This window comes from Mustela nivalis, assembly GCF_964662115.1.
Source record: "Mustela nivalis genome assembly, chromosome: 4".
NCBI classification, from domain to species: Eukaryota; Metazoa; Chordata; class Mammalia; order Carnivora; family Mustelidae; genus Mustela; species Mustela nivalis.
Genome location: NC_139023.1, coordinates 78,185,776 through 78,212,586, shown reverse-complemented (window position 1 = coordinate 78,212,586; position 26,811 = coordinate 78,185,776). Strand labels below are relative to the sequence as shown.

Sequence of the window (26,811 nt, the reverse complement as noted above, 5' to 3'; positions counted from 1 at the left end):
GAAACTCTCATCTTTAAGCTTTCATAGGCATGAGACAGATATCAGTCCTTGCATCTCCCCAGAAACATGTCACGTTTGTTGAATGTTTCCTTACAGCCCTCTTCACTTGTTACTAAAGTGAGGCAAGAGCATACATAGGATAGGAATCCTATCCAAAAGAATCTCTTTGAAAATATAACCTCTGGAAATAAGTGAAAAACAGAAGGGCACAATGACATTATCACAATCTCTTGGTATATCCTTTGATAATATAGCATTTATTTGTTATTTTGAGCTTTTAAGTCTCTCACTAAAAGTCTGAAAGAATTGGAAAAAGTCTCACTTATGTCTAGTTATTTCAGTATAATTTCAAATAACTTATGCATTACCAGCAATTAATCATATGAAGCCGTTTACCAGACCCCACTGTGTCGACAAGAAGGTCTTTACAACTGTAAGTAATGACTACCAGAGCTAGAAATATTGCTGACACTTGAACACAGAAATTGGCAATATTTTGTAATTAAAGTGTATTATATTTTACAAGAAAATAAATGGTTCAACAATAATGTAGGCAAAGAATTGATTTTTGTTTCAAGTTTTCTAAATAGGGAAGTCACCTTTTCCTGTTTAACTCAATATTAGTAATGGTTTGGATTTGAGAAATTAGTCTAATCTCTTAGTGTGTGTGTCACATGCCTCTTATACCAGTGTATGCAACTGTGGTGGACTTTGAGTTAGCACATTCTGGCATTTAATGGCTAATCAAGAAATTTTATTTTTTATTTTTTTTTTAATTTTTTTTTTAAGATTTTATTTATTTATTTGACAGAGAGAGATCACAAGCAGGCAGACAGTCAGGCAGAGAGAGGGAGAGGAGGAAGCAGGCTCCCTGCAGAGCAGAGAGCCCGATGCGGGACTCGATCCTAGGACCCTGAGATCATGACCTGAGCCGAAGGCAGCGGCTTAACCCACTGAGCCACCCAGGCTCCCTCAAGAAATTTTATTTAAAAAAATACTGTGTTCTTCAAAATTAATAAATATATATTATATGATATATGCCTGATATGTATATATAACATATGCATATTTGTAACATATATTCAGAGAGAAGAAAGTCATAAATTCTGGATGTCTTATCATAATGGTATTATCTAACATAACCTTGTAATTCAACAGAATATGTCTGAACAAACTCTAATTAATTCATTTTTACCAAACAAAGCAAGTAGATTCTTATTGATATCTAAGGAGAAAAAACTGATCACTCTCTAAAGAACTGTTTTTAAATAAAAATTAATATCTGAAAACTAAGAAAAAGTACTATTATCATGTTATTTATCATATTTCATTGAGTACCTATCTAAGCCTCTCTCCCATTACACTGTGAATTCAAGGTAAAGAACGAAGAGATTCTTAGCATTAGCAGGATGAATCATGATATCTAGAACTTAGAGAATTCAATAAATTTTCATTGAACTTAACTGAATTTGATATAAAAATATTGTTTTGGGAAATCATGTTTCACTTGAGATTATTTACTTAGTTAATAGGGCCAGATTGTGTCATCCTATGAAAATATTGGTATGCTTTATTGATTTTTCACTATTGCATAGTTTATACTGTAAGATTTTTTCCTGGATGTCTCCATACAGGGTTTCCAGGCATTAACAAATCTTTAGAAGCTCATGAGTTTAGTGCATTTTCATCAAGTTGTATAATATAACATAAATACTTTTCTTTTTTTTTTTTAAGATTTTATTTTATTTATTTGTAAGAGACAGAGGGAGAGAGAGCAAGCGAGCACAGGCAAACAAAGAGGCAGGCAGAGGCAGAGGGAGAAGCAGGCTCCCCGCCGAGCAAGGAGCCCGAAGTGGGACTTGATCCCAGGACCCTGGGATCATGACCTGAGCCGAAGGCAGCTGCTTAACCAACTGAGCCACCCAGGCGTCCCATAACATAAATACTTTTCAATTTGCTTCACAAGTCATTCGTAGTCAAATATTATTTTGGTTGCTACATTAGAGTAAAGAAAAATCTAGATGTAACACAGTGACATATATACCAACAGAAATCACAAGTTTGATTTTGGAAAAGTTTTCTGAAAATTAAATAAAATAGAATTACATCCTACTCCAAACTAAATTAATAAAAGTGATATCTTAGTAGTCAACTAATCTATTCAATAAAAAAAAGGGAAGTGATTTGTTCTAGAAAAACAAAATCAGGTCATATTTTTTTTCTGGAATATAAAAGACAGAAACTAGAATAATTCAAGTTACATAAATATTAGTAATTCCTTTCCTCCAAAATATGTCGTTGACTTTGGGCCTTTTCCTATTTATTATATAGGAAAAATTGAAATATCACTGTTCTGGGAATAGGGAAGTGGGACTGTTTTTAAAATATTTATATCCAAACATTTTATCCAAAAATATTTATATTACTACTTATTGTTTTTTTTTAAAGATTTTATTTATTTGACAGAAGGAGATCATAAGTAGGCAGAGCAGCAGGCAGAGAGAGGAGGAAGCAGGCTCCCTGCTGAGCAGAGAGCCCAACGCGGGGCTCGATCCCAGGACCCTGGGATCATGACCCGAGCTGAAGGCAGAGGCTTTAACCCATTGAGCCACCCAGGCGCCACATATTACTACTTATTGTTATAAGGTGTTTATATTTAGGGCCTCTGGGAGGCTCAGTCAGTTGAGTGTGTAACTTCAGCTCAGGTAATGATCTCAGGGTTCTGGGATTGAGCCTTGCATCAGGTTCCTGCCCAGTGGGGTGTCTACTTGTCCCTTTCCTTCTCCCTCTGTCCCTTCTCCCACTTGTACTTTCTCTCTCTCTCAAATAAATAATTAATTTCTCTTAAAATGTATTAAAAATCAAGAAGAGATAAAACATGGTACCTAGAAATCTCTATCACTTGGCTTTTGGATAGATTTTGTTTACATACTTTATGGTTACAGTAAGAAAGAGACTTTTCAAAAGGGAAAAGGGACAGCAACTTCCTTTCTCTCAGTGGCAGAGGAAAAACCCATTTTCTTTATCCCTCATGTATGGGTGCCTCATTAGTACTTAGCTTAACTCATCAGGATCTTGTGATACTTTCCCAGGGGAAAAGACTAAAGGGGAGATCTATATACTTACTAAGAAATCTGGCTCTGTTTTTTTTCTTTTTCTTTATTTTTTTCTTTTTTTTTTAATTTTTAAGATTTTATTTATTTATTTGGCAGAGATCACAAGCAGGCAGAGAGAGAGAGAGAGAGGGAGAGAAGGAAGAGGCTCCTCGCTAAGCAGAGAACCCAATGTGGGGCTCAATCCCAGGACCTTGGGACTATAACCGGAGCAGAAGGCAGAGGCTTCAACCCACTGAGCCACCCAGGCGCCCTGAAATCTGACCCTGTTTCAAAACATCTTTTATGCTCAGTGAGAAAAATTAGTAAAGAACATTATTAAAAACCCTACAATTGCTGATTATATACTAACCACTTCTGTATATTGTTAGTTTTCATTTTCTAATACTTTTATTCAGTGTTTGAAATTTGAGTATGTGAATGAATTGATTTATAATTTTCCTTCCTTGTCAATTTCAGGTTTCATGGTCATCATGGTTATTCTGTGTTCAAAATAAATGGGGAAGTTTTCCTCATTTATTTTGCTTGAGTTTATTTGTTATTTATATTATTCCTTCTTAAATAGTTGATATAATTGATTGGCGAAGCTTTTTGATGCCAGTATTTGTTGCTGTTTATCATGTTTAATTGAGAATGGGAAAATCTCAGAAACAAAAAGAGTTGGTGAAGAAATAAACCTAAATATGAAAAAAGGAAATGCCATTTATCAAAAAAATGAAGAGGGATGGTTCAGTAAGTTAAGTGACCTACTTCTGGTTTCAGCTCAAGTCATGCTCTCAGGACCATTAGATTGAGCCCCTTATCGGGCTTTGAACTCAGAGCAAAGTCTGCCTGAAATTCTCTCTCTCCCCCTCTCCCTACCCCTTCCCTCAATCTCTTTTTCTAAAATAAATAAATAAGTAAAATCTTTAAAAAATAAAATAAGACATTACTTTAGCATAATAAAACTGAGACTTAGTTGGCAAAAGGAGTCTTCAAATATCAGTAAGATGAACAGGGCAGAACCCCAATAACTGGCAAACCTAGGAAGAACAGAGAGCATCAGTGCTGGAAAACAAGGATGGTTATTCCTTGTGTGTCGAGGGTGGATGCTCCAGGGGCCGGGAGATCCGTCAACTGTAGAGCTTTGCAAAATGGAGCCTGGCGATTTGCCAGGTGTGTCTAGAGTGACTGATTGTAAACAGGAAGTACTACCTACTGGCTGTTGAACTATTGCTATGCTGTGGGTACTTGGTAACAAACTTAAGATTGGTGGATACATATCGCTGTCTATGCTGATTGGCTTAGCTCCCCTATATAAACGATGGCCATATTATATAAAGGGCTTTTTTGAAACCCAACCGGACGGAGGGTCGTTATTATTGCTGCTGGACGGCAATACTTGTGAACCAAATTCACAGGAGGTTCACAGTTCTTCATCTCTGGAGGTAAGCTCTGGTTAACAGAAAGACGTGTGAAAAATCAAAAGTTATCACACTTTTGTCTTTTTTTTTTTTTAAGATTTTATTTATTTACTTGAGGGAGAATGAGTGAGAGAGAGATCAGAGAGGAGAAGGTCAGAGGGAGAAGCAGACTCCCCAAGGAGCTGGGAGCCTGATGCGGGACTCGATCCTGGAAGTCCGGGATTATGACCTGAGCCGAAGGCAGTTGCCCAACCAACTGAGCCACCCAGGCGCCCAAAAGTTATCACACTTATAAGAAAAGAAAGAAAAAGTGAAAAAAATAGCAAACAGAGAAATTAATATCCAAAGAATCAGAACTGATACAAAAAAAAACTTTTTAGGAGTGTCTCTTTAGAGAGATGCAAGGCAAGATTGAAAACATTTAAAAAAATAAAATTAATAAGAGAGCATTTTTTAACAGAGATAACATAAATGTATTTAACTAGCTAACCCAGATAGAATAAAAGTTATATGTCTGCACTATATTTAAAACTGATAACACTGCAGACATGCCTACTTTAATAAAACCAACAAATTTAACTAGATTTATTTACCAAAGAGTATCCCAGATCATGGGAACTTGAAAAACATTTGGGTTAGTTTCCAATAGATTTTTGAAAATCTATAAATATTTAATTTGATAAGGGCTTGCTTACTTTTCTTTAAGTTAATTAACTACATTTTTTTAAAAATAAATTAATTTGTCAATGCCATCCAGAGGTAGAAAAATATATACATAACATACATTTGTGGACATACACAGACATTTAGAAGAATGAAGAAAACAGACCTTATGGCTTTTGTTTTTAAAATTTTAGCCATGAATCAGGAACAAGAAAAAAAAAACTCACTAGTTCATAAATAATAGTTGAATCTAAGTTGTGTTTCTATTATTTGGAATAAGGTTCATTTGATTTCATTAAAATTGTAGAGAAGATTTAAGATTTCTATTTGCCCTCAACAAGTGTTATTATAGAGGCTATGGACTAGATTTTGAATGAAAAGGGAGAGATCACTACTAACACCAAAGAAATATAAGCAATTATCAAAAATTATTATGAACAGTTATATGGTAATAAGTTAAGCAAACTAGATGAAATGGATGCATTCTTGGAAACCTATAAACTTCCAAAACTGAATCAGGAAGAGACAAACAACCTGAATAGACCAATATCTAGTAATGAGATTGAAACAGTGATCAAAAACCTCCCAAAACACAAGAGCCCAGGACCTGACAGATTCCCTGGAGAATGCTATCAAATATTCAAAGAAATATATTTTCTTGAAGCTGTTTCAAAAAATAGAAACAGAAGGAAAACTTCCAGACAATTTTTATGAAGCCAGCATTACCCTGACCCCCCAAACAGGCAAAGACCTCACCAAAAAGGAGAATTTCAGACCAATATCCCTGATGAATATGGATGCCAAGATTCTCAACAAGATCCTAGTTAAGAGGATCCAACCGTACATTAAAAAGGTCATCTACCATAACCAGGTAGGATTCATCCCTGGGCTACAAGGATGGTTTAACATTCACAAATCAATCAATGTGATAGAACAAATCAATAAGAAGAGAGAAGAACCACATGCTCCTCTCAATTGATCTGGGAAAAGCATGTGACAAAATCCAGCATCTGTTCCTGATTAAAACACTTCAAAGTATAGGGATAGAGGGAACATTCCTCAACTTCATAACATTTATCTATGAAAACGCACAGCGAATATCATCCTCAATGGGAAAAAAATGACAGTCTTCCCATTGAGATCAGGAACACAACAAGGGTGTCCACACTTACCACTCTTGTTCAACATAATATTAGAAATGCTAGCAACAGCAATCAGACAACAAAGAGAAATGAAAGGTATCCAAATTGGTAAAGAATAAATCATACCCTCTCTCTTCACAGATGACATGAAACTTTATATGGAAAACCCAAAAGACTCCACCCCCAAACTACTAGAACTCATACAGCAATTCAGTAATGTGGCGGGATACAAAATCAATGTACAGAAATCAGTGTTTTCTTATACACTAACAATGAAAATATAAAAAGAAAAATGAGAGAATTGATTCAATTTATTATAGCACCAAGAACCATGGGAATAAACCTAACCAAAGAGGTAAAGGATCTGTACTCAAAGAACTGCAGAACAGCCATGAAAGAAATTGAAGAAGACACACAAAAAGATGGAAGCGCAATCCATGCTCATGGATCAGAAGAATAAACATTGTTAAAATGTCCATAATGCCTAGAGCAATCTATACTTTCAATGCCATCCCAATCAAAATTCCACTGGCATTTTTCGGAGCTGAAACAAACAATCCTAAAATTTATATGGAACAAGAAGAGACCCTAAATTGCTAAGGAAATGTTGAAAAAGATTTGAGCAAAGAAGATTTTATAACTGTTTGTATTTTAAAAGACCTCTTTCTTTCTTTCTTACTTTCTCAGTCTTAGGAGATTGTGGGAGGTGTTTCAACCATTTCCTGGATATTTACAACTCAAAGATGTGGTAAAATTTATGTCTTCAATAGACAGAGAAAGGTGTTAGGTGTTACATTTGTCTTTTATCAGAAGTCCTAGGTAATTACTGTATATTTTTTCCTTCTTTTTTAGAATAATTCTGTTTCAATGTCCTGATCTTTCATAATAATGCTCAGCAAGCATTCTGAGATAATAGGGAAGGTTTGGGGGTAGATAAAGATGGGTGAACTTTGAATTGTTTCTAGAGCTGCATTTCTGGTTTTGTGAAGATTGATTTCTAAGACAAGGTCAGTTGCTTTTACTTCGTCAAAGAATTGGGTAAGGGCCTAAAATAATACCAAGGAGCTGACCCACCCACCCAATTACATTAAATCATGTTTTTTTGTTTGTTTGTTTGCTTTTTGTTTTTGTTTCTGTTTTTGTTTTTGTTTTTGTTTTTTTAAATCAGGGAGATTTCTTAGTAAGGTGGGAATCAAAAGATTTCTATGTTCTGGAGTTTTAGGACTTAATGCAGTATACCTTCAAAAATTCTGTATAAAGCATTCAAAAAAGACCTTTGAATGCTCTTTTTTTTCTTGAATTTAGATTCAACATTGGGCCAATTCATTTTTGGGAAAAAGCAAATCTTTATCATTACTTTCTGCAGCCTCTGAGCATAAGCCTCCTGATGATCTACTTCCTGATCATTTGTAGGAAGGCTAGGGAGAAATTTTTGTCATTTCTTTCCTTTTTGATGAAAATTTTCCCTAGAGGAGAAGCTGGCTTACTCTGTTAATTACAGAATAATCATAGGTGAGAAGAACATTCTCTAGCAGCCAAAATGTCTGTGAGTAGGTTTGGGAATGGTCATTATTTTTTTCTTTAAGATTTTATTTATTTATTTATTTATGAGAGACAGAGAGAGAGAAAGGCAGAGGGAGGAGGCTCCCAGAGGAGCAGGGAGCCCAATGAGGGACTTGATCTCAGGGTCCTGGGTCATGACCTGAGTTGAGGCAGATACTCATCTGACTGAGCCACCCAGGCATCCCATCACTAGTTTTTCTACTTCTTCTCTAAATTTTGTGGGATACTCTGAAAGTAGAGGTAAAAAGACTTCATAATTTAATATATCTGCTGCTGTCTAGGAGACTTGAATTCTTAACAGTGGGGGATCCCATTTACATCAACAAAGCTTATTGCATAGGAGGGCCAGAAGTTGGAAGGGCCAGATTACAGAGCCCTGGAAAGTAGGAGGAGCTGCATGGGATAGTGAAGTGAGCTCTACAATCTATCCCGGGTGCTTCTTTTTTTTTTTTTTAATTAAATTTATTTATTTTCAGCATAATAGTATTCATTATTTTTTCACCACACCCAGTGCTCCATGCAATCCATGCCCTCTATAATACCCACCACCTGGTACCCCAACCCTCCACCCCCCCACTACTTCAACCCTTCAGATTGTTTTTCAGAGTCCATAGTCTCTCATGATTCACCTCCCCTTCCAATTTACCCCAACTCCCTTCTCCTCTCTATCTCCCCGTGACCTCCATGCTATTTCTTATGCTCTACAAATAAGTGAAACCATATGATAATTGACTGTCTCTGCTTGACTGATTTCACTCAGCATAATCTCTTCCAGTCCCGTCTATGTTGCTACAAATGTTGGGTATTCATCCTTTCCGATGGAGGTATAATACTCCATAGTGTATATGGACCACATTTTCCTTATCCATTCATCCGTTGAAGGGCATCTTGGTTGTTTCCATAGTTTGGCAACCGTGGCCACTGCTGCTATAAACATTGGGGTACAGATGGCTCTTCTTTTCACTACATCTGAATCTTTGGGGTAAATACCCAGGAGTGCAATTGCAGGGTCATAAGGAAGTTCTATTTTTAATTTCTTGAGGAATCTCCACACTGTTCTCCAAAGAGGCTGCACCAACCTGCATTCCCACCAACAGTGTAAAAGGGTTCCCCTTTCTCCACATCCCCTCCAACACATGTTGTTTCCTGTCTTGCTAATTTTGGCCATTCTAACTGGTATAAGGTGATATCTCAATGTGGTTTTAATTTGAATCTCCCTGAGGGCTAGTGATGATGAACATTTTTTCATGTGTCTGATAGCCATTTATATATCTTGATTGGAGAAGTGTCTGTTCATATCTTCTGCCCATTTTTTGATATGATTGCCTGTTTTGTGTGTGTTGAGTTTGAGGAGTTCATGATAGATCCTGGATATCAACCTTTTGTCTGTACTGTGATTTGCAAATATCTTTTCCCATTCCGTGGGTTGTCTTTGTTTTTTTGGCTGTTTCCTTTGCTCTGCAGAAGCTTTTGATTTTGATGAAGCCCCAAAAGTTTATTTTCGCTTTTGTTTCCTTTGCCTTTGAAGATGTGTCTTGAAAGAGACCCATTTTGAACCTAAAGATACACCCAGACTGAAAGTGAAGGGATGGAGAAACATTTTTCATGCCAATGGGCCTCAAAAGAAGACTGGGGTAGTGATTCTCATATCAGATTAATTAGATTTTAAACTAAAGACTGTAGTCAGAGATACAGAAGGACACTCCATAATCCTTAAAGGGACTATCCACAAAGATGATCTAACAATTGTAAATATCTATGCTCCCAATATGGGAGCAGCCAATTACATAAGAAAAGTGTTAATCAAGATAGAGTCATATTGATGTGAATACCCTAATCGTAGGAGATCTGTGTTTTTTCTGTGTTTTTTTTTTCCATTTTGTTAAGGAAATCCCTAAGCTAGACATTACACTTTTTGTGTCCTCTTTTTAATTTGATTTTTCCATAGATACCAATAAGATAATTATTAAGGATAATAGCTGCCTATTTTTATTTTTCAGATATAGAAATTTTTTCAACCTAAAGTGTACATCGCTGGGCTATTGATGCATATGCTCTTCAATGGTACATTAATCTTTTAAAAAGATTTATTTATTTGATAGAGAGAGAGAGAGAAAGGGAAAGAAAGTGAGCATTGTGGGTGGGGCAGAGAGAGAGAATTCCTAAACAGACTCCCCATTGTGTGCAGGGCCTGATGCAGAGCTCTATCTCATGACAAGAGATCAGGATCTGAGATGAAACCAAGAGCTGGACAACTAACTGACTGAGCCCCCAGATGTCCTTCAGAGGTACATTAATCTTAATGGTGACTCAAACCAAAAAGGCTTTTATGTCTCAGCTATGGATACAAGGGGTGTCCCTAAAGATGGTACAAAATAGGCAGCTCTCACAAAATCTAGAAAATTCACTTCCAGAGTTAACCTAAGAAAGCAAAAACCTACATTATCACTAGCAGTTTGAATGTCAGCAAAATGGTGTTTCCAGTTTTCCAGGAGAATAAGAGATGCCTCTAGCTACTAATTTGTGAAACTGGGTGGCCTCTCCTTGAATAGGATTTTTCCAGCACTAATGAGACAACGAAGGTTGAGATGATAAAGGTCCTTTTTAAACTAAGACCCCTTGAAACAACCCCCCTGATAGTTGGCATGGTCAAAGAGAATGCTGTTTGTCACTTTGTGTCCCAGATTCCAGCTTATTTGGCTGGCTGCCAGATGCAAAGTGACATGTGTACCTTCTGGCTGGTGGAGGCCAGAAAAAGTATTCTCAGTGGTCACAAAGCCAAGTTTTCAGGACACGGAACCAGAAGAAAGGAAAAGTTCATCTCATTTTTATATAATGACTCCATCTAAACAGACACAAAATATATCAAAACAAACACTTGTCTGATACGAACCGTGAATTCACCATTCTGTGAGGCCAGCTTGCAGGCTTATCAGAACTATGCCTTCATTCTACCTTATGATTTCCCTCATTCTGACAAAAGATACAAAAGACAGTGACAAAAGAAAACAATGGCCATCTCTGGGATGAAAGAGATCAGTAGAAAACAAGAATACTCGTAATACAATCTTTCTCAGGGTCACCATACCCAGGAACCCAGTTCATACAAATATTTTCTCCTGTTAATCTACAATTAAAAAAAAAAAAAGCAACAAACAAACAAAACAAAACAACAACAAAAAAACAAGACAAAACAACAACAGCAACAACAAACCTCTTACCATTTTCACTTCCACTGGATTCTGCAGGCACAGATCTGGAAAACTAATGTGGTAAGAAAGTTTACTTACCTCTTGCCAGAGGTCCCCAGATCTCTAAGCCACAGCAGCCTGAGAGCAAAGGGTGTCTAGCAAGTGGAGAGCCTCACATGGGCACTAAATCATCGGTGCAGAAAAAGTCTCTCTTCCTCCCTTCTAGGTTCTTTGATGTACTAATTTAAATTGACCTAAAATATATTAATGGGAAAAAAAATAAAATTACTTTAATACATATGGAAATATAGAATCCCTCCCAAAATAGAAGGCTCTTAGAATTGACCAAAGCAAGAAGGTTTTATACTTTTTAGACAAAGGAGCAATAAATTTGTGAAGAATTAACAAGATAAAGTGAATTGGGCTTAAATTTGGGGAAAACTTTGTAAAGTAAAACTTGTTAGTTCTTCAAAATAACAAGTTACTTATGCAAACTGCTTGGCCCTAAATTCCCTGTCACTTGGTGATAAGGAGGCCTTCTACCTTCCTTGTACAGGGAGGATGCATTCTACACTCAAAATATGTCTCCTGTTTTTAGGGGGACAAAAGAGGGCCAGAGTCTCCCTGCACCAGCTGTTTCTCAAGTACCTTTCATTCAAAATAATCAATATGCCAAAGTAGCACCTTTTGGGGTGATATATTCTGAACTCTTACATCTGAAATCCAGATCGAGTGTTTGGGCTCAACAATATATAAGATAGTAGATTATGGTTGTCTTTATGTTCCTACACTAAGCTTCAACACAATCCTAGAACATTGAAAGAAATGCACCTTATGGTTATTGTAATGTCATCGATAATAAATATATTAACTTTATCATCATTAAGTTTAAGATTAAATGCAAAATAGCCACATATCAATCAGTTTTTCATTCATACCTAAATAACTTTGGATCCTGTATGTGAGTTATTTTAAGAGCCATTTCAGTTTACGTTGTTCAATGAGTATAAAATTACAGTTATACAAGATTGAATAAATTCTAGTTGTCTGCTGTACAATGTCGAATCTGTAGTTAATATTATGGTGTAGTGCACTAAAAAGTGTATTAATAGGGTAGATTTTGCGTGCTCTTATGACCAAAAAAAAAAAAAAATCCAAAGAAACTTTTGGAGGTTATGGATATGTTTATTTATTACTCTTAGTGGGGTGATTGTATCACAAGTATCAACATGTGTCCAAACTTGTCAAATTTTATATATTAAATATGTGCCATTTTTGTATAGATGTTATACCTCTTAAATCTGTAAAAATGATTAGAAGTGCATGCAATAAAACAGTAAAAAAGTGTCATAACTAAGTGGTATAAAAGTGGTATGATAAGGCAGTTGCTATGAAGAACACTTTAATTTTAATAAACATCCCTACTATGTATAGAATGAAGAAAAACTATTTACTCAAATTCTTCAATATGGCTCCTTTTATTTAACAAGTTTTGATGTCCCCAGACAAAATATATTGGGAGATTTCAGGGACTAAATCATAAATAAAAATGGATACAAATATACAAAATGTGGAAAAAAACAATTTTTATCTTCTAAATAGAATAGTGAAGGTACATAAAAACAATATTTAAATAAACATGGAAAATTCATGGATCAGAAGGATCATTGTTTTAGAGAGAAGACATGAATAAGGATTATATTTTAATTGGATTAAATAAGATTAATTAGAGTAAACATCTGAAGGAGTCTTATTTGGTATTAGAAACTGAAGATAAAACAGGACTAATGTGCCACTGTATTGACTATGGGTGGGATAGATGTCTTTGCAAAAGAGTTCATTGAAGGATAGAATAGTAAATAAATGGCTTCAAAATGAGAATTTGTATTGATCCAGTTCTGAAAAAAAAAAAAAAAAATGCGGGATTTGGAGAGAGAAAGGGCAAGAGGGAGGGCTTCTCAGATTGGATCAATAATGTTAACAGCCTCAATCTGCCATAGGTATTCCTAAATAAAATTATTAATTCAGCTTTCAATTTCATTTATCAAGTGATTTTCTATTCACCTAATGTTAAGTTCTGGCAACCACCTGGGCTCCTTCAAGTTTATCACATTTACTTCTGATTCCCTCTTAACCTATTAAGATGGCTTCTAACACTGTGAGTTTGAAAATCTGAAGCAACTTCGCTGTGGTCAGGCAGGATGAGGGGCCAGTCAGGCAAATACACCTCCCTCTTTTTTATGGTTTTGAAATATCTTTTGTCTAGAGAGATGTATTATTATACAAAAGATCTATTTGGCAATTTATAGTTCGCTTTTTATCTATTCAATTGTTCCCTGGTATTCTTAGAACAGAAAAGGGAACCTTTTAAGAATAATAACATGCCAATTACCTTTAATTACTCTCTAGCTCTTTTAGTGTGTGTGTTTTTTTTTTTTAAACCTCTCATTTTAGGCTTCGTTTGTTTCTGAATAGAACATTTCATCTCTGAAACCCTTAATGGAAAGGCTTTCCTATTTTCCATGACTTTCTTTCCTATTTAATGTATTCTCTCTAAATTTAACACATTATTTAAAGTGCCATCCATCTACCTGATCCACTTGAAAAGATAGAGAAACTCACATGTAAAGCTTATTATCTATTTATATTTTATACTGATGTTTCTATTTTTTACAATCAAATAAATGATTATGGTAAAATATATATTTTCAAATCTATTTTACATAATACATTTTGTGGAAACTGGAATAAAACAGGAGACAGAAAACTTGTGTATAATATTTGTCTGATTTATACTTTGTCCTTTTAAGTGAAATAGTGTAACCAAAAATAAATAAATAAATAAATAAATAAATAAAAGTTATCCAATTTGGAGGACTAGAAAAAAAAAGACCAAAAAAAATAATAATAAAATAGAAAAAAAAGACTGGGAATTTTAACCTTTTTTTCTGACATTTTTGAAATGTTATACTTTAGCCCATAACTTTTATATTATTCATTTTATTTATCAAATATAGAATATTTATAAAAGCAATAACATAAATGTTGGACTTAAGAAGACATGGCTTTAAATGTAAAATATGCATATTTGATCAATTCAAAAAATGGACGACAGCTTTCTTGCAGTCGAGTATTCTGCTCACAAATTTTTTTTAATTAAAAAAAGAATAAATATTCTGAAAGATTGTCTTAGTTCATGCTGCTATAAAAATATAGAGTGGGTAGCTTAAACAATAGAAATTTATCCCTCACAGTTCTGGAAACTGGAAAGTCCAAGATTAAGGAAGCCAACAGATTCAATTATTGATAATAGCTTGCAGATAGCTAGGTATTAACATAGTGGAGAGTGATCATCTCTCTTCTGCTTTTTTCTGAATAAGGGCAGTTATTCTATTCATGGGGGTTTCATCATAAGGGTCCTAATTACCTTTCAAATGCCCATCTCCAAATACAATCATATTGGGGATTGGGACTTCAATATATAAATTCAGGGAGGTACAAACATCCAGTCCATAACACTTCGGTAGCATATGTAGCAAGATTGTAGTCTAAATCCAAGAATTAGCATTTTCTGTATGTAATTTTTTTTAAAAAATATTTTATTTATTTATTTGACAGAGATCACAAGTAGGCAGAGAGGCAGGCAGAAAGAGAGGGGGAAACAGGGTCCCCACTGAGCAGAGAGCCTGTTGTGGGACTCGATCCCAGGACCCTGAGATCATGATCTGAGCTGAAGGCAGAGGTTGAGCCACCCAGGCACCCCTCTAATATCATTTAAGGGGGAAGAAAAAAAAAAGCTCTTGGAGTAGAAATTCATGTTCATCTTATCTTAGGATTGATCTTCCTTCATTGATAGGATGACTCTATGTCACATTGTTTGGGTCTCATTAAGAATTGTTTTATAAGTATTTATAGCTTTACTGTTCACATAGAAATTCAGCCTGTGTCTCTTCTTTCTGATCATATGACTTTTTAAAGCTACTAAGAATGTTTTATTATTTTAGTATGCAAAATGTTTTGGTGTATTATAGAAATATAAATATTATTTTAAAGGGTAATAAATTTCCCAGAAGAAGTGGGATTCAGATGCTACATGTATTCAGATGCTATAAGAAATAGCTAATATTATTGTTGTCTCTATCTAAATCAGTTTTGAAGCAGCAATATATTATATAAGAAACTAGAGAAGGGACTATAACCCGAAAAAGTTAGATTAAAAAAAAATTTTACATTGATTTTTACCAGGCAAAATGGTAAAAATTTAAAAAGCCACATATTTTGCTCTTTTATCTCTAAAAACTTTTGAGTAAGATAGTGACTAGATACATACTACTTGGAAAATTGAATACAAAACTAAGATATTCGCCAAATATGAAAATACTGGTAACCTTTGAACAATGTAGGAATGAGGGGCATTGATGCCTCCACACAACTGAAAATCCATATATAACTTTAAACTTCCCAAAAACTTGAACTACTGATAGCTTACTGTTTACTGGAAACCTTACCAATAATATAAGCAGTAGATTCACACACAGTTTGTATAATATATGAATTATGTACTATATTCTTACAATAAACAGCAACCAAAATCTATATATAGGTGGTCCCATGTAGTTCAAATCCATGTTGTCCAAGAGTCAACTGTATAGTTAACTTTTAAAAAATAAAAGGTAAAACACACACATCATTCTGGTGGCTGACATTTTAGCAGAGTCCAGAATTTTTTGCAGCAAAGATGAAGGGAAACTGTTGTTTAACACTCAGGGACTTAGGAATTAGTTTCAGTAAGAAGGGATTGGAATACACTCGGGTTCCATTTGAACAACTCTATCTCTTGCCCAAAGTCTTACCTAAACTTCTCTATAAAACTAAATAAAGCTACCAACTAGTTTTACTTCATTTTTGTTTTTGTTTTTTTACTAAAAAAAAAGAGGTCTGTAGAGACATGTGATCACACCTTTATCAGAATAAATAATCATTGAAGACCATCAAACTTCCTTCATTTCATGGAATCCATATTCTATGGATATGATAATTCAATCTCATCTACTTTCTAAACATTTTCATCATAAAAAGTATATTTAATTAATTATACACAGATTAGGATAGCTATTTGAAATATATTTTTCAAGGTGCAAAATAAAGGTGATAACTCCTATTTATACAGCTGTTTATTGTGAGTTTTTAATAGAAGGATCCTGAGAATAAATGATCTCTAATTTCCTGGCAAAGTATATTCTATATCTGAACAATTTAACGGTGATAACATCACAGTATTGCCTCTTAGTACAGTTGTAGGGAAAGAGAACACCAGTTCTTCTTGTTAAGAAGGAAATGTCAAGGGGCGCCTGGGTGGCTCAGTGGGTTAAAGCCTCTGCCTTCAACTCAGGTCATGATCCCAGGGTCCTGGGATCGAGCCCCACATCGGGCTCTCTGCTCAGCGGGAAGCCTGCTTCCTCCTCCCTCCTCTCTCTCTGCTTGCCTCTGCCTCTCTGCCTACTTGTGATCTCTGCCTATCAAATAAATAAAATCTTTAAAAAAAAAAAAAAAGAAGGAAATGTCAATGAAAATTAAATTCATCATACTCAACTATTGTTCAATTATCAGAAATTTAATCACTACTTGCATTTTAAAACAACATATTTTTACAATCAGTTTGAAAAAATATGACTACATCTCTCATACAGCTATGAAAGGCTATAAATAAAGTACAAAAGGAAATTAAATAGAACAACATATGGAATGAGAAAAGTCTTAAGCATTCAAAAGGTTTCAGCAAATTTCTGGGAGGAGGAAAGAAGAATGAAGATTATTAAAAAAAATATAAAGGAATAGAGAAAACAGACACAAAGAACTAAAATTTATGGGTGTACAGTGGAGGGGGAACCAAACCACCTGGGAGACTGGATTTAAAGGGTTAAACAAAGCAAAAAAAAAAAAAAAAAAAAAAAAAGAAAAAATAGATAAAAGCAAAAAAAAAAAAAAATAGAGAGTGAAAAGTGAGACTAAAAACACAAATTCTAATTGAAGTTCTATCTAGAAAACAGATGCTTAAGCTGGGCATCTAAACCCAACATCAATTTTATGCAAAGAAGCCAATAACTCAGCACCCTTGATGAGAAACAATAAAAACAACACCCCACAAATCATAAAGAACAAGAAGATATTGAACAATAGCAGTAACAACCTGAAGCCAAGAGAAAACTTTGCCTAGGTTTTACACTTAAATATTTATTCCCCAAGGAAGAACTTGCTATATATTGTGTGAATTAAAGGCCATTTTAATTGTTTCTCATTTGCATAATCAGTTTTACCAGCAACAGTTATTGACAAATCCATCTTCCATCATTGATCTAGAATATCAACTCTCCCAAATGTCATGTGTTCATACTAACATTTTTCTTATGATCTATCTATTCCATTCCATTGATCTATTTGTCTTTTGCTTTTCTAATACAACACTTATATATTCACACATATATTAACACACATATAATAATATGATATATTATTATATTTTATAACACATTCCCTAATGTATTGTTTTCTTTAAGAAACTTACATTAACTTTGAGCCTTTTTATATTTAACATACAGTATAGAATTAGCTTGATATCGTTTAAGTTGCAATCTTAACAGAGCTTTTACTTGGGATGCATTGATATTACAGATAAATTTTTAAAGGAGAAATTACTTCTTTAAGTTCTTTTTCTTTGTCAGTCTAATGATGGCAGAACTCTCAGTGTATTTGGGTCATCTTAAATAATTATCTATAAGGTTTTTTGTTATTTTCCACAAGATCTGGCATGCTTCAGTTAGACTTATTTTTAACTTTTTTTTTTAATTAACATAAAATGTATTACTAGCCCCAGGGGTACAGGTCTTGAAATGCCAGGTTTACACACTTCACAGCACTCACCATAGTTTTTTTTTAACTTATTTTTAATAACTTGATTTTAAAATTCCATTATAAGTCATATCTGTGGTGTTTTACTTTGTGTTTGTAGCTCATATACAGAAATGCAATTCATTTTTACATAATGAATGCTTAATGGACTGAGCCACCAAAGTGACCATCTTGAATTTTCTGTGTGGATAATAATAACCTCTATGATACAATTGTTTGTTTTCTTTTATCCAATCATTTTTATTATGAAAAAAAAAAACTGCCATGTCTAAAATCTCTAATCTGTATTATTTATAACATTGATATTTCCCTTATCTCCAATCTCATAGAATATACTTTAGCATTTCCTTGTTAAGCATGATGCTTTCCAAAGGAAATCAAGTTAAACACATTCTCTTTTATTTCTAGATGGCAGAATGTAAGACTTATTTTTTTAAGACCACGGCATTAAATTATTTTTTGATATTTGTTAAGTCTTTTGTTTCAGTGCATCACATTAATTGGTATTTTAGTATGAAGCCATCACCGCTTTCCAGGGTTTCTTGGAATAAACCTCCTGTCCAGGATGTCATATTTTTTAATACATTGTTGATTTCTGCTTGATAATCTTCAAGTTTTTCTTCCTTATTTTTGATACATTAGATTGACTTTAGTTTCGTTTTCCTTTCCTATCCTGGTAAGTTTTTTGCTTGTTTGTTTCCTTTGTTTTTTTACTTATTTTATTTAAGCCCAATTAGTTAACATGTAGTGTATTATTAGTTTTAGACAAGGAATTCAGTAATTCATCATTTGCATATGATACCCACTAGTCATTCTATCAAGTGCCCTCCTTAATGCCTATGACCCAGTTATCCCATCTCCCCACCCCCTGTGCCTTGGTTTTTCTTATCAATAAAATGATACATATCTAATCAGCTTATTGTAAATATGAAGCAAGATAACATAGGTAAAAGAGTATAGTAAATGGAAAAATATAAATGTTGGTGTGCCATCTTTGTTATACCTGAGTGAGTACTAGCAGCAGCAAAAGTAATTTTTTTCCTCATCCCTATTGAGGTATAATTGACAAATTTGAGTATATATTTAAGGTGTACATGATGTTTTGATATACATATTTATGTATATACATTTGATATGCATTGTGAAATGGCTGCCCCAATATAGCTAATGAAAACATCCATCACCTCATACAGTTAACATTTTCTTTTTTTCTTAATATGGAAAAACATGAATTTGCTTTGTATTGGGCAATGCTTATTTTTATGTGTATCATTTCAGTTTTGGTATATGTGCTGCCAAAGCAAGAACAAAGGCATTTTAATTATGTGATTTATAGCTGTTAATTGGGGCTAATCATAGTTACATTTTTTTATCATTCCTCTGGTTCTGGGAATACTTACTTGCTTATCTATATGATAAAATATAAGCTTAGTGAAAGGGTTTTTGTCTTTTTGCTTTCTGATATAGCAGTGAGGATAAACTAATGAATAACTTCATTCAACAAACATATGAATGTATATGTATGTGTATATGTATGTATTATATATTATATATATAAACATAATATGCAAATATGTAACTTTGACGCTATTTATATTAATGTTTCTTAATTTCTTTTTTTTTTTAATTTTTTTTAAAGGTTTTATTTATTTATTTATTTATTTATTTGATAGACAGAGATGACAAGTAGGCAGAGAGGCAGGCAGAGAGACAGGAGGAAGCAGGCTCTCCACGGAGCAGAGAGCCCGATGCAGGGTTCGATCCCAGGACCCTGGGATCATGACCTGAGCCGAAGGCAGAGGCTTTAACCCACTGAGCCACCCAGGCACCCCATGTTTCTTAATTTCCATTCAATTCTGAAATGTGTTGACATAAACAGAGATTTGTGGAGAAATTGGCTATCACTCAGAAATTCAACTAGTTTAATAGTAGCTTTTCTAAAAATACATAAAACTGAAAAAGTACAGATCCACTCTGCCTGGATTTTACTAAAGATGGATTGAAATAGATTGAATTAGCTTTAAGATTTTGAGAACTATAGCTTGTGTCCAAATTTTCCTAAGAATTGCACTCTACATCCTTGGTTGAAATGTTTCTGTAAATATTTCTTCAAATCTTCTTTTTTCTTTTTATTTAGAATCTATTCTATATTACCATAATTAAAAAAATTCTTAAAACTATGGACAATAATATGAAAGTCATCAAGTTGTATTTTCACTTTTGTAGTATATATATCAAAACACCATTAACATAGAATCTCATCACTACCTTGATCTGGTCAAGCAGTGATGTTTAATAAAATAAAAAAAAATTTTCAGTTAGGTCCTTTGAAAATAAAGCCAACCAAAGTAAACCATTAATCTAATTCAGTAGATATAAAATTTAAAATAATAATAGGTATTCAGATAATGCATACATGTTGTAGTAGCTTGATCTCCTAGGAAATTAAATTTATTTAACCAAAAGATCACAGTTAACATACTGTATGATGAAATTAAAAATGAAATTCTAGCCTATTAATCATGCAGAAGATTGTAATTATGTTTTATCTGTTATTTTCATGGAAGTTTCAAATAATACTGTTAACTCTTCTTTCACTCAAATCTACAGTATTACTTTAGTTATAAAACAAAAATAAATTTTTGAGATTATAAATACTTTAAAAAAGATTTTGTATGTATATAAATGATTTGAGCAACTGCATATATTTTTAAAATATTTTATTTATTTATTTGACAGAGATCACAAGTAGGCAGAGAGGCAGGCAGAGAGAGAGGGGGAAGCAGGCTCTCTGCTGAGCAGAGAGCCCTATGCGGGGCTCTATCTCTAGACCCTGAGATCATGACCTGAGCTGAAGGCAGAGGCTTAACCCACTGAGCCACCCAGGTACCCCAAGCAACTGCATATTTAAAACTACCATAATGGTTATTTGTGTAATTCCTGTGGAAATGCATAACAATGTTTCACACATTATAGTTGTATTAAGATGATAAAATGAAGATATTATTTAGAGGGACATTAAATAGTTAAATGCCTAAAGATGCAAGGGAATTTCTGTTGAATCTTGGAATAAGAAATCAAATGCTAAAAAAATACCAATGGCCTTGGAAAGATTTTCTAGATTTAAGTGGTCAATGCCTCTTACTCTGAAGTTAGGCAGAAATGGTAAAGACCCATGGAGCATTCTCTCCCAACAGTAAGTCATTCATCAATATACCAAAAGGATATGTAAATTTTTCCAAGGATACTTTTTTTTTTAAGATGTATTTATTTATTTTAGAGAGAGAGAGAGGGCATAAGAGCAGATTCCATACTAAGCTCAGAGCCTGACTCAGGGCTCTATTTCATGACCCTGGGATCATGACCTGAGCCAAAATCTAAAGTTGGATGCTTAACTAATTGAATCACGCAGGTGCATTTCCAAGAATATTTTTCTTATTATTTTTTAAATTTATTTATTTTCAGCATAATAGTATTCATTATTTTTTCACCACACCCAGTGCTCCATGCAATCCGTGCCCTCTATAATACCCACCACCTGGTACCCCAACCTCCCACCCTCCTGCCACTTCAAACCCCTCAGGTTGTTTTTCAGAGTCAATAGTCCCTCATGATTCACCTCCCCTTCCAATTTACCCCAACTTTCTTCTCCTCTCTAACTCCCCTTGTCTTCCATGATATTTGTTATGCTCCACAAATAAGTGAAACCATATGATAATTGACTCTCTCTGCTTGACTTATTTCACTCGGTATAATCTCTTCCCGTCCCATCCATGTTGCTACAAAAGTTCGGTATTCATCCTTTCTGATGGAGGCATAATACTCCATAGTGTATATGGACCACATCTTCCTTATCCATTCATCCGTTGAAGGGCATCTGGCTCTTTCCACAGTTTGGCGACCGTGGCCATTGCTGCTATAAATATTGGGGGAAAGACCCACAGCAAATATCATCCTCAATGGGAAAAAGCTTGCAGCCTTCCCGTTGAGATCAGGAACAAGACAAGGATGCCCACTTTCACCACTCTTGTTAAACATAGTATTAGAAGTCCTAGCAACAGCAATCAGACAACAAAGAAAAATAAAAGGTATCCAAATTGGCAATGAAGAAGTCAAACTCTCTCTATTCACAGATGACATGATTCTTTATATGGAAAACCCAAAAGACTCCACCGCCAAACTACTAGAATGCATACAGAAATTCAGCAATGTGGCAGGATACAAAGTAAATGTGCAGAAATCAGTGGCTTTCTTATACACTAACAATGAAAACACAGAAAGGGAAATTAGAGAATTGATTCCATTTACTATAGCACCAAGAACCATAAGATACCTGGGAATAAAACTAACCAAAGAGGTAAATGATCTATACTCGAAGAACTACAGAACACTCATGAAAGAAATTGAAGAAGACACAAAAAGATTGAAGACCATTCCATGCTCTTGGAATGGAAAAATAAACATTGTTAAAATGTTTACACTGCTTAGAGCAATATATACTTTTAATGCTATTTCGATCAAAATTCCATAGGTATTCTTCAAAGAGCTGGAGCAAATAATCCAAAAATTTGTATGGAATCAGAAGAGACCCCGAATCACTAAGGAAATGTTGAAAAACAAAAATAAAACTGGGGGCATCATGTTACCTGATTTCAAGCTTTACTACAAAGTTGTGATCACCAAGACAGTATGATACTGGCATAAAAACAGACACATAGACCAGTGGAACAGAGTAGCGAGCCCAGATATGAACCAACAACTCTATGGTCAATTAATCTTCAACAAAACAGGAAAAAATACACAGTGGAAAAAAGACAGTCTCTTCAATAAATGGTGCTGGGAAAACTGGACAGCTATATGTAGAAGAATGAAACTCGACCATTCTCTTACACCCTGCACAAAGATAAAATCAAAATGGATAAAAGACCTCAATTTGAGACAGGAATCCATCAGAATCCTAGAGGAGAACATAGGTAGTAATCTCTTCGGTATCAGCCACAGCAACTTCTTTCAAGATATGTCTCCAAAGGCAAAGGAAACAAAAGCGAAAATGAACTTTTGGGACTTCACCAAAATCAAAAGCTTCTGCACAGCAAAAGAAACAGTCAAGAAAACAAAGAGGAAACCCACGGAATGGGAGAAGATATTTGCAAATGACAGTACAGACAAAAGGTTGATATCCAGGATCTATAAAGAACTCCTCAAACTCAACACACACAAAACAGACAATCATATCAAAAAATGGGCAGAAGATATGAACAGACACTTCACCAATGAAGACATACAAATGGCTATCAGACACATGAAAAAATGTTCTTCATCACTAGCCATCAGGGAGATTCAAATTAAAACCACATTGAGATATCACCTTACACCAGTTAGAATGGCAAAATTAGCAAGACAGGAAACAACATGTGTTGGAGGGGACGTGGAGAAAGGGGAACCCTCTTCCACTATTGGTGGGAATGCAAGTTGGTGCAGCCTCTTTGGAGAGCAGTATGGAGATTCCTCTTATTTTTTTTTCAAAGATTTTTTATTTTTATCTAATTAGGAGAGTGAAAGCGACATTGAGAGATGAGAGGATGAGCAGGGGGAGGAACAAAGAGAGAGAGAAAAGCAGGCTTCCTGCTGAGTGCAGAAGTCTATGCAGGGCTAATGCATAGACCTGAGATCATGAGACCCTGAGATCATGACCTGGGCCAAGGCAGAAACTTCACTGACCAAGCCATCCAGGCACCACTCCAGGAGTAATTTTTAAGTTAAAATTCATAACAAAATTAATTTGTTTACATTTTGTCTTAATTTTTCAAAAATGTGTTTTGTTTTATTTTTTCACATGCTAAAATAGTCCCTAAAAGAGGGCATACTATATGGAAAACAACAAAATAACCACAAAGCCTTCTTTATTTCATATTTATTCCAGTTATGGTTAGAAAGATTATAATTATGACCAATAATATGTCTACTAAACTAATGCTGGTATTAAAATCAAGGTTTGTTGAACTATAAAACTGATGTTCTCTTTTTAATTTATCAGCTTCCATTATGTAAACATCATGACCTTAAAAATAAAACATAGCACCTGGGTCGTTCAGCTGGTTAAGAGTCTGCCTTTGTCTCAGATCATGATAGGGCAGTGCTGGGATCCAGCTGCATGTAGGTCTCCCTGCTCAACATAGAGTGTGCTTCTTCCACTCCCTCTTCCTCTGCCCCTCCCTGTTCCCAGCTATGTTCTATCACTCTCTCTCTCAAATAAATAAAAACTTAAAAACAAAACAAACAAACAAACAAACAACAGAACACCTCAGACATACCTTAACAAATTTTATAATTTGGGAGAAAATTAGTACATTTTAAAAGCTTAAAAATAGAGGCACCTGGGTGGCTTAGTGGGTTAAGCCTCTGCCTTCAGCTCAGGTCATGATCCCAGGGTCCTGGGATCGAGCCTCACATGGGGCTCTCTGCTCCGTGGGGAACCTGCTTCCTCCAATCTCTCTCTGCCTGCCTCTCTGCCTACTTGTGACCTCTGACTGACAAAAAAAAAATAAATAAAATCTTAAAATAAATAAATAAATAAAAGCTTAAAAATAAAATAATAGTGAATTTGTAGCAATTTATTTTCAAAGATTTTATTTACTTAAATAAATTTATATTTATACATCTGGATCCCAGGACCTTGAGATCATGATCTGAGCTGAAGGCAGATACTTCACTGACTGAGCCACTCAGGTGTCCCATGAATTTCTAGCTCATCTGTGTAAATATCAAAGAGTGCTGGATTGTAGGGTAAGAATATTTTTAGCTTTGTAGAAAACTGTCAACCTATCTGCAAAAGTGGCTGCATAATTTTGTATTCTCACTAATGATGTATGAGGGTTCTTTTTCCTCCACATTATGATCTCAGATTTCTTTAAATACTAAACACATACACACACACACAAATGCACATGCATACACATAGGTGCAAAGTACTCTGTTGATCTTTCCTTACATCATGCACTTCACTAAAAGAAATAAATAAGAATAAGCTAAAAATAAGTATGTCAATGTTGAAATTGTTCTTTATTCACTGTTTAATTTTACTTTAAAACTAAAGATAAAAAATAAATAATAAAAACATTATATAGATAAACCCTAATAAAATTTTAATACATCTTTAAAAAAAGATAATGTTTAATCAAAATGTAGGTTAAGTTTTATTATGAAAGTAATTATTATTAATAATATTTCATTCTTATGAAATATAAATTAAAAAGATATTTACCATGGGTGGCACACATCACCCCAGAATAATTAGAAGATATAACACTCCCCAAAGCACTTCTTAAATGAACAATTTATTCCAAAATTAGAACTCTAATTAGTCATTTGGTCAATTCGCAACTATTTATTGAGCATTAGCTATGTTGTGCTTCTTAATCTCAAGTGATACAGATATGAACATTGTTCAGAAATCCTTTAGTATTAGTGAACGAGTGTTTGAAGTCTTCTCTGGTTTTTAACTTTTCAGAAGTTATCTGATGTTAATTTGATGGAGTTCTTTAATCTGGTATTACTTTTGAACTTACTATATGTTAATACTTATGGTAATTGTATCCTAATGAAATAGCAATTTGTTTTTAATTTATTGACCCTAATAAAGTCTATTTTAGTCTACAGGATTAATTTAAGTCTTTAAATGAAACTACATACTAGTTAGGATACAGGAATTTGGAGACATTTGAATTAGTCATCTAAGCCTACCTCAATCATCTCTGTTTTGGTTTTGCTTTTTTCCTACTTTACAGAACCAATTCTCACATGCTCGTGCTTGATTTGATTGCTTAGGCTGGAGAAACAATCTCTTTTAAATGAGTATGTCAGTGTCAAATTAACTAGCCCTGAACCAATGACATAGACTAGCATGTATATAAATTGTAGCTGAATTATATTTGGACAAAAACATAGTGTAATAAATTTACCACATGCTGCATATTATATGTTAAGAGAAATTTGTTTGCTTTGTCAATAACTATGCTGAGACTTGTTCACGCAGTCAAGGTTAGAAAATATACATGTAATTGTGTACTTTTTAAAAAATATTTTTAAGTTTTTTTTTTACTTAAATTCAACATCTTAATACTTAAATACTTAAATAGACATCTAAAGTATTATTGTTTTCAGAGGTAGAAGTCAGTGATTCATCAGTCTTATATAATACCCAGTGCTCGTTACATCACGTTTCCTCCTTAATATATTTGTGTATTTATCTACAAATGCATTTCTCATTATTAAACTTGTAACCACCATCTTCTAGCAGTTCTTTGAGATCACTTATTTATCACCAGAAGGGAAAAATTGAAAGAATAACATAATAAAATTAAAAATTATACATATATATAATTTTATTTATTTATTTGACAGAGAGCTAGAGAGAGCACAAGTAGGCAGAGGGGCAGGCAGAGGGAGAGGGAGAAGCAGGCTCTCCACTGAGCAGGGATCCCAAGGCGGGGCTTGATGCCAGGACTCTGGGATCATGACCTGAGCCGAAGGCATTTGCTTAACTGACTGAGCCACCCAGGCACCCCATGCATATATCTTTTTTTTTTTTTAAAGATTTTATTTATTTTATTTGACAGACAGAGATTACAAGTAGGCAGAGAGGCAGACAGAGAGAGAGGGGAGGAAGCAGGCTCCCTGCTGAGCAAAGAGCCCAATGTGGGGCTCGATCCCAGGACCCTGGGATTGTGACCTGAGCCGAAGGCAGAGGCTTTAACCCACTGAGCCACCCAGGCGCCCCTGCATATATCTTTTTATCACATACATATCACATCATGCATATCATTTT

General features: G+C 34.4%; 1 long non-coding RNA gene across 1 annotated transcript in view; it reads left to right on the top strand.

Moving 5' to 3' along the window:
- Window positions 1-4,466: 4,466 nt before the first annotated feature.
- LOC309862753 overlaps window positions 4,467-26,811 on the top strand; it is a 49,858-nt gene continuing 27,513 nt past the window's right edge. The window contains exon 1 of the long non-coding RNA XR_014310695.1: window positions 4,467-4,540. This is a non-coding gene — a long non-coding RNA (uncharacterized lncRNA). The remainder of the gene's footprint in view (window positions 4,541-26,811) is intronic.